General features: G+C 46.2%; 1 long non-coding RNA gene across 1 annotated transcript; it reads left to right on the forward strand.

Annotated features, from left to right (window-relative positions):
* The first annotated feature begins 710 nt into the window (after positions 1-710).
* LOC145543592 (uncharacterized) lies at positions 711-2,600 on the forward strand. Its single transcript, XR_014080891.1, has 3 exons — positions 711-1,712; positions 1,888-2,020; positions 2,395-2,600. It is a non-coding gene; the product is annotated as an uncharacterized LOC145543592 (long non-coding RNA).
* The last annotated feature ends 5,635 nt before the right edge of the window (positions 2,601-8,235 follow it).

Consider the following 8,235-nt stretch of genomic DNA (forward strand, 5'->3'; position numbering starts at 1 on the left):
CCAACTTTTTCACTCTCCTCTTTCACTTTCATCAAGAGGCTTTTTATTTCCTCTTCACTTTCTGCCATAAGGGTGGTGTCATCTGCATATCTGAGGTTATTGATATTTCTCCTGGCAATCTTGATTCCAGCTTGTGGTTCTTCCAGTCCAGTGTTTCTCATGATGTACTCTGCATATAAGTTAAATAAGCAGGGTGACAATATACAGCTTTGACATACTCCTTTTCCTATTTGGAATCATATAATAATTATGAATTTCTAAACACTATTCCAGTTCTTCATACCTCTAAAAATAAATTACCACTGTTTTACAGAAACTGAGACAGAGAGATAGATTAACTTGTCCAGGGTCACATAGCTAGGGACTAGAATTTATTTTTTTTAGCATTTGACCACTTTTAAGTGGTCAAAGGCCCTGGTTTGTGGCTGGCCTGACCAAGTACTTCTCCTCAGCCCGTAGTTACAACATCCTGTGACCACTAGGGTGTTTCCTACTGTGAAAAATTCCTAGTACTTGAGGTTTCTTGAGATTAAATATTGTTTGTGTGCTGCTCACAGTAAACCAAATAAATTTTAATATTTTAAATATTTATTTAATAAATATCAACATAAATAATATCTGTTAATAAATGTATAAATTATTACTTATCAATAATTTATTTATATATGATATATATTTAAAATTTTTATCAAAAATAAACGTTAATACTTATTCAAGGCCTTAGTTGCAGCATGCAAACTTTTAGTTGTGGCAGGGGGATCTAGTACCCTGACCAGAGATCAAACCTGGGCCCTCTGTATTGACAGTGTGGAGTCTTAGCCACTGGACCACCAGGGAATTCCTGGAACTAGGACTGAAATAGACCTTACTCTGTCATCCCAGTTTCTTTATAAAATGGGGATAATAATAGCACCTGACTTTGGGGTTGTAACAAGTATTAAATGAAATGTATAGCAAGCCCTCAATCCTAGTTAGTGTTATTATTGACAGACTTGGTGACTTGAATTATGGGCTTCCCTGATAGTTCAGTTGGTAAAGAATCCACCTGCCATGAAGGAGACCCCGGTTCGATTCCTGGGTCAAGAAGATCCACTGGAGAAGGGATAGGCTACCCACTCCAGTATTCTTGGACTTCCCTTGTGGCTCAGCTGGTAAAGAATCTGCCTGCAATGCGGAGACCTGTGTTTGATCCCTGGGTTGGGAAGATCCTGTGGAGAAGGGAAAGGCTACCCACTCCAGTATTCCTGCCTGGAGAATTCCATGGACTGTATGGTCCATGGGATCGCAAAGAGTTGGACACAACTGAGCGACTTTCACTTCACTTCATAGAGAGGGATAAAAGATCATTTATTTCCATTATCTGTTGAATGTGTGTATGTAAGTGGAGTGACACCAACAGGGCTGCAGTTTTGGGGGGAAGCTCCTGAGTTCAGCGTTGGACATGCTGCGTGCATGAGAAATACCAGTCCCTTTAGGCAGTTGGCTCTGAGAAGGTGGCCGCGTGGCTGCAGACAGAGATGACATGAGAGACCAGCCTAGAATAGCAGACGGAATGAGAGGAGAAGGCTGGGCAGATCCAGGTCCAGTGGTGGGAAAATGCACAGAGGCAGAAGCCAAGCTAGGAAAAGGGAGTTTTGGAAGCCAAGGAAAGAAAGAGTTTAAGAAAAAGGGAAGAGAAACAGTGTTCAATGCCTCCAGAAAAGTCAAATAAGGTAAGGCCTGAGAGGGTCTACTGGATTTGGTATTAAAAGATACCGGAGATTTTGGCAAGTGTGATGGGGTAGAAGCCACATTGCTGTGGATGGAGAAGTGGCAGTGCCAAGTGTAGGGCCCCTGTGGGAAGTGTCCCTGGGAGAGGGAGTGGTCACAACTTAAGTTTCTCCATAGATTATAGCCTATGGGGAAGGAGACTGTAAAGGGAGACTTGGAAGCTCAGAAAAGAAACACGAGAAGACAAGACTGAGTGAGGATTGTCAAACCAAGGAGCTTCCCCTTGGTCCAGACCAATTTGATGCTAAAGGTAAGTGTAAGTGTACCTGTGTAACTGACACAGATGGCTTAATGCCTCTTAAGTGTCCAGACAGTTCCCAGTGCATAAAAGTGTGTAAAATGGACATTAGTAAGTGTCCATTCAATGGATGGAGTATGGGCATGAGAATTAGGATAATTCCTGTCTGCTGGTGTCCTCTTTGGGAGGAATCAGAGGCTGGATGGGCAGTTGTGCATGTGCTTAGTCACTCAGTTGTGTCTGACCTCTTTGGGACCCCATGGCCTGTAGCTGCCAGGCTCCTCTGTCCATGAGGGTTCTCCAGGCAAGACTACTAGAGTGGGTTGCCATGCCTTCCAGGGGATCTTCCCAACCCAGGGATCAAACAAGGGTCTCCTGTATTGCAGGCAGATTCTTTACCAGCTGAGCTACCAGGGAACCCCAGGAACCCCAGAGGAGCATTTACAAGGCATCAACTGGCTGGAGAAAAGGAGGGAACACTTTCTTAAACTCCAAAAGATTGATTTAAAAATAATGGAATGTAAATTGTTGCAGCCACTGTGGAAAATAATATGGAGGTTCCTCAAAATATTAAAATAGTATTGCTGAACGATAACTGCACTCTCATGTTCATTAAAACATTATTTGCAATAGCTAGGAGGTGGAGGATATGGGGAGAAGTTGGTAAAAGGGTACTAACTTTCAGCTATAAGATGAATAAGGTCTGAACTTCCCTGGTGGTACAGTGGATAGGAATCCGCCTGCCAGTGTTGAAGACAGTTCGATCCTCAGTTTGGGAAGATTCCACGTGCCGAGGAGCACCTAAGTTCATGCACCACAATGGCTGAGCCCACATGCTGCAACTACTGAAGCCCTCACCCCTAGAGCCTGTGGAACAACAGAAGCCACTACAATGAGAAGCCGGTGCACCACAACGATGAGTAGCCCTAGCTTGCCACAACTGGAGAAAGCTCGGATGCAGCAATGAAGACCCACTACAGCCAAAAATAATAATAATAATAATGAATGAATTTTTAGAAAAGATGAATAATGTTTGAGGATCTAATGTAAAACATGGTGACTATGATTGATAACACTGTATAGTATAACTGAAACTTGCTAAAATAGTACAACTTAAATATTCTCACACACAAAAAAGGATAAAAATGTGAGGTGTTGGATGTGTTAATTAACTACTTGGGAAATCCTTTCACAATATATAGATCTATCAAATCACTACAATGTACACTTTAAATATCTTAAAATATTGTATGTCAATTATACCTCAAAGCTGAAATTTAAGCAAAAAACCAGAGCATCTAAAAATAAATTTTAAAAATACAAAGTATATAAACATCAAATGAAGTAAATTGCCTACAGTCAGAACAGGGAAGAACAGAATATTGTTTTGAACGAAATGATGTCCCTTGGGGCTGACCCCCCCTAGCAAATGCACAAGACTTTGCAGGAGTGGAAATGGTAAGATGTGAACCTGCCCTGACATGTGGTGGGTGGACAAACATGAAATGTTGCTTCTTCACTGTGTGGATTTCTGCCTCCCCATTTTTCATCTATTAAATGAAGGCAGGAATGCCTGTTCCCTTTTGCAAGGGTATGCTCATGTACTAGGAATAAGGTAGAGTTGGTTCAATGCACATCCTCAAGTGACCTGAGTCTGAGAGTCTGGAAGGGAAATGGGTGGCTACCCAAATGCTCAGATGCATAATTAAGGGCTCTTGTTCACTCACTAAGTCGTGTCTGAATCTTTGCGACCCCATGGACTATAGCACAACCAAGCTCCTCTGACTTCTATCTCCTGGAGTTTGGTCAAATTCATGTTCATTGAGTCAGTGATGTTCTCTAACCTATCTCATCCTCTGCCATCCCCTTCTCCTTTTGCCTTCAAACTTTCCCAGCATCAGGGTCTTTTCTGATGAGCTGGTTCTTCGCAGGTGGCCAAAGTATTTGAACTTCAGCTTTCATATCAGTCCTTGCAAGGAATATTCAGGGTTGATGTCCTTTAGGATTGACTGGTTTGGTCTTACAGTGTAAGGGACTCTCAAGAGTCTTCTCCAGCACCACAATTCAGAAGCATCAATTCTTTGGCGCTCAGCTTTCTTTATAGTCCAACTCTCACATCCATACATGACTACTAGAAAAACCATAGATTTGACTAGACGGACCTTTATTGGCAAAGTAATGTTTCTGCTTTTTAATATGCTGTCTAGGTTAGTCACAGCTTTCCTTTCAAGGAGCAAGCATCTTTTATTTTCATGGCTGCAGTCACCATCTGCAGTGATTTTGGAACCCAAGAAAAGAAAATCTGTACTTCTTCCACTTGTTCCCCATCTATTTGCCATGAAATGATGGGACTGGTTGCCATGATCTTAGTTGTTTTAATACTGAGTTTCAAGCCAGCATTTTCACTCTCCTTTTTCACCTTCATCAAGAGGCTCTTTAGTTACCTCCAGCTTGATTCTGTTGACAGGAGAGTCCTCCCAATCCCCCATCACCAATCCATAGCCAGGACCACAGTACCTGTGCAGAGTAGATTGGCAGGGGTGTAGGAGGTTTGTTTCCAAATCTGCCTTTTTTTTTTTTTTTTCAGTTTTATAAAAGTTAATTACTTGTTGAGTTTTAAAGCACACCAATGGCACAAAGTTCAGAAAGTTCGAGAAAATACACAATAAACTGTCTCCTCCCTCCCTGTCCTCTAGCCACTCTTTCCTAGGACAGGGCCAGCAGCAGTCTCTCTATCCTTCCAGATTCACCAGTGTGTTTACAATTAGATCTATGTATTATATTTCATACAAATGCAGTCATATTATATACACTGTGCTGAACTCTCCTTTCTTCTTCAGTAACTAGGTTTATGTCCTAATTCATTCCGCATCAATGCATGCAGAGCTGCCTTGTTCTTCTCGATAGCTACAGAGTATTCCTTGAGTGGAAGGGTCATTTATTTAACCAGTCTCCGTGCTGTACATTTAGGGTTGTTTCCTATGTTTTGTTATTACAAGTTTCACAGTAAATAATCTTCAAATTTTTTTTTAAATTTATTTTGTTGCGGCTCATGGGCTTTCTCTAGTTAGTGGCACACAGGTACTAGTTCCCTGACCAGGGATCGAACCTACGTCCCTTGCATTGCAAGGCAGTCTTAACCACTGGACCACCAGGGAAGTCTCCTCTTTTTATTAATACTTTTTTGTTTTCGGCACTCCATGTAGCATGTGGGATCTTAGTTCCCTGACTAGAGATGGAACCCGTGCCCCCTGCACAAAGTCGTAATCACTGGATCACCAGGGAAGTCCAATAAACCTTTCTACATACTTCATTTTGCACATGTGCAAATTACACTTGTAGAATACTTAATTGTAGAACAGTTGGATCAAAGGGGATGGCCTTTCATATTTTGATAGATGCTTTCTTAAATGCTGCCTTTGGCTGGTTTTTTGGGCTTCCTTGGTAGCTCAGATGGTAACTTCTGCCTGCAGTGTGAGACCTGGGTTCAATCCCTGGGTCGGGAAGATCCCTGAGTCGGGAAGATCCTCTGGAGAAGGAACTGGCAACTGACTCCAGTATTCTTGCCTGGAAAATCCCATGGATGGAAGAGCCTGGTGGGCTACATTCAATGGGGTTGCAAAGAGCTGGACACAACTGAGTGACTAACACTTTCACTTTCACTTTGGCTGGTTTTTTTTGGTGGCAGTTCCACCTGAGAGTGACCCCACCTGCCCTGGCCGACTGGGTTATCTGCTGGCCCAGAGCACTATACCCCTTGGTAGAGGAGGGACTGAGTGGGGGAGAGGTGGGAGGCTACTATACCCTCTGGAGGCATCACTCTAATTCTTTTCCCTGAATTTTCACACTGGGGACTTTGACCAGCTTCTGACACCAGCCCAGAGCCCCAAAGGTACTTGAGTAGCTGTGGGCCATCTCTTCTGCTCGTGGCCTGGCACAGCCGCACTACTGTGGCCTGGCCAGCCCCCAGTACCCACTGCCTGAGGCTCCCACTCTGGGCATCCGTGGGCAGTTCTGGACCCTTCTGACCCACCCAACCACAATGGGCTTCATGTGAATGTGAGGGTCTCCCAGGCCCCTAGAGGAAGTCTGCTGATCTTCAGAAGGGTTAATGACAGTTCCCAGTACCTGGCCTCCAGAAGCCAAATGCCTCTGTTAGGCTCCAACCAGCAAAGAAAAATCACATCAGGTATTTACTTATTTTTAAATATTTATCTGGCTGCTTTAGTTGCAGCACACAGGATCTTCCTTGCATCATGTGGGCTCTAGAGCACTTGGGATTAGTTGCCCCACAGCATGTGGGGTCTTAGTTCCCCAATCAGGGATCAAACCCCCATCTTCTGCATTGCATGTCATATTCTTCACCACTGGACCACCACGAAAGTCCACGTCAGGTATTTAAAACAGAAGGAGTTTGGGAATTCCCTGGCAGTCCAGTGGTTAGGACTGTGCTTTCACTGCCAAGGGCCTGGGTTCAGTCCCTGGTCTGGGAACTAAGACTCTGCAAGCAAGCTGTGAGGTGTGGCCAAAAAAGAAAACAGGCATTTAATGCAGGAAATTGATTACCAGGTTGATAGGATTACTGAGAGGCCAAATGGAATGTCAGACACCCACTGAGGTCCCTGGAAGGCTTGTCCACTGAAGGAAGGTCCAAAGTTGGGGGGACCAGGGCTGCACCCAGGGAAGCTGCCCAGAGGACCAGTGGGCACCCCTCTTGGCCAGGAGAACAATTCACAGCCTCAAGTCCAGTGCTCAAGCCTGCTGGAGCCCAGAGGCCAGGGGTGTCTGCTGTGAGGCTGTGAAGATGACCAGTGCCAGGTTCCTTTGACCAACCCGCCCTGCTTCTGTCTTCTGGAGTATCCTGGAGGCCTCGAGATGCTTTCCAGAACTTTCAGCCAGAATTCTGAAGGGGGATCCTAAGTGCTTCCTTCCCTGCCAGGCCTTCCTTGGCATTTAGGCCAGTTTTCATGCTCAAGGCAACATGTGCCTCTACTGCCTGTGGGGCTCAGAGACCCGAGTCAAAAGACTCAGCATTTGTCTTCCCAAGAGCCTGAGAAGCTTCATCCACCAACTCGGGGGTCAGCCCTCAGTCAGCTCCCCAACCACACAGTGACCAGGAGGCCTCTGAGCCTGATGGAAGAGGGCTGGCAGTTCAGGCCCCCGGTCAACTCTCCCGTCTCCTACATCCCAGAGGTTGACCACACTGGGGAGAAATCTTGTGATGACACAGGCAGGGGCTCTCCAACTGTTCTGCCCTCAGCAGCTGCCTAGGAAGTCCCCCAGGAGCTCGCGTTCCCACCTCTTCAGCATCTGTTCCGAGTCTCTACTCCCAGGAGGCTCCTCACCTCTCCCCCCTCCCCTCCCTCTCCACAGTTACCCCACCTTCTACTTCCTGGAGAAAAACAGACCCTCCCCCAGGGCATTCCACTTTCTCATTTACAACAGCCCTAGGCTCTGGCTCTCTACCCTCAAGGCCCAAGGGAAGCTGGAATCCTTCTCTAAAACAACACCTTCCCTTGGGGCCAGGAGCCCCATCCCACCCCCTCCTGGGGCCTACTCCATAATTGGCTTACTCCTACTCATCAGCCACACCTTTCATTTCAGTATCCTTCCCTTCCTTGGCCCTTTATAGGAACTAGCTTCTGGCAAGAGTGGAGAAGAGTTGCTGCCAGACCCTGCAGGGCCTCCAGCCCTCTTCCCTGGGAGGACCAGGTACGCTCTTGGTGGCCAGCCAAAAGGACACTTTCTGACCTTAGCTTCCTGGACCTCTTTCTCTTGACCGCATCTTCCCTGGGACTTCTCGGCTGCCTCCTTCCTCTTTACCTACCTTCTGTCTGCTCCCTCCGTGCTCTCTCCCTGGATGACCTCTTTGGCACCGTGACCTCAACTCCCTTCTGTCTATACCCCCACCTCCTGCCCTCTGCTTGGGGCACCCTCTCTGGTTTAGGCTCCACCTTTCAGGGACGACTGCCCCCGTGATAGCACCCAAACAGGGTCTCTGCAGGAGCCACCTTCCTCCTGGGCTCCAGGCAGCTCCCTTTGGTGTCCTATACATCTTCAGATTCCAAGGTTACAAAGTCAGTTTCTTCCTCCACTCTGAACTGCCACCTTTCATACCTCCATAAATAAGTCACAGCAACCAGTCCTCCCAGGTCAGAGGCGGGTGTCTTAGACCTCTCTCTCCCCAAGGCAGGGGCTTCCCACAGCCTGGCCCTCAGGGGTCTTTG

This window comes from Giraffa tippelskirchi, chromosome 3 (genome assembly GCF_054371585.1).
Source record: "Giraffa tippelskirchi isolate mGirTip1 chromosome 3, T2T-mGirTip1v1.2.pri, whole genome shotgun sequence".
Lineage (NCBI taxonomy): Eukaryota > Metazoa > Chordata > Mammalia > Artiodactyla > Giraffidae > Giraffa > Giraffa tippelskirchi.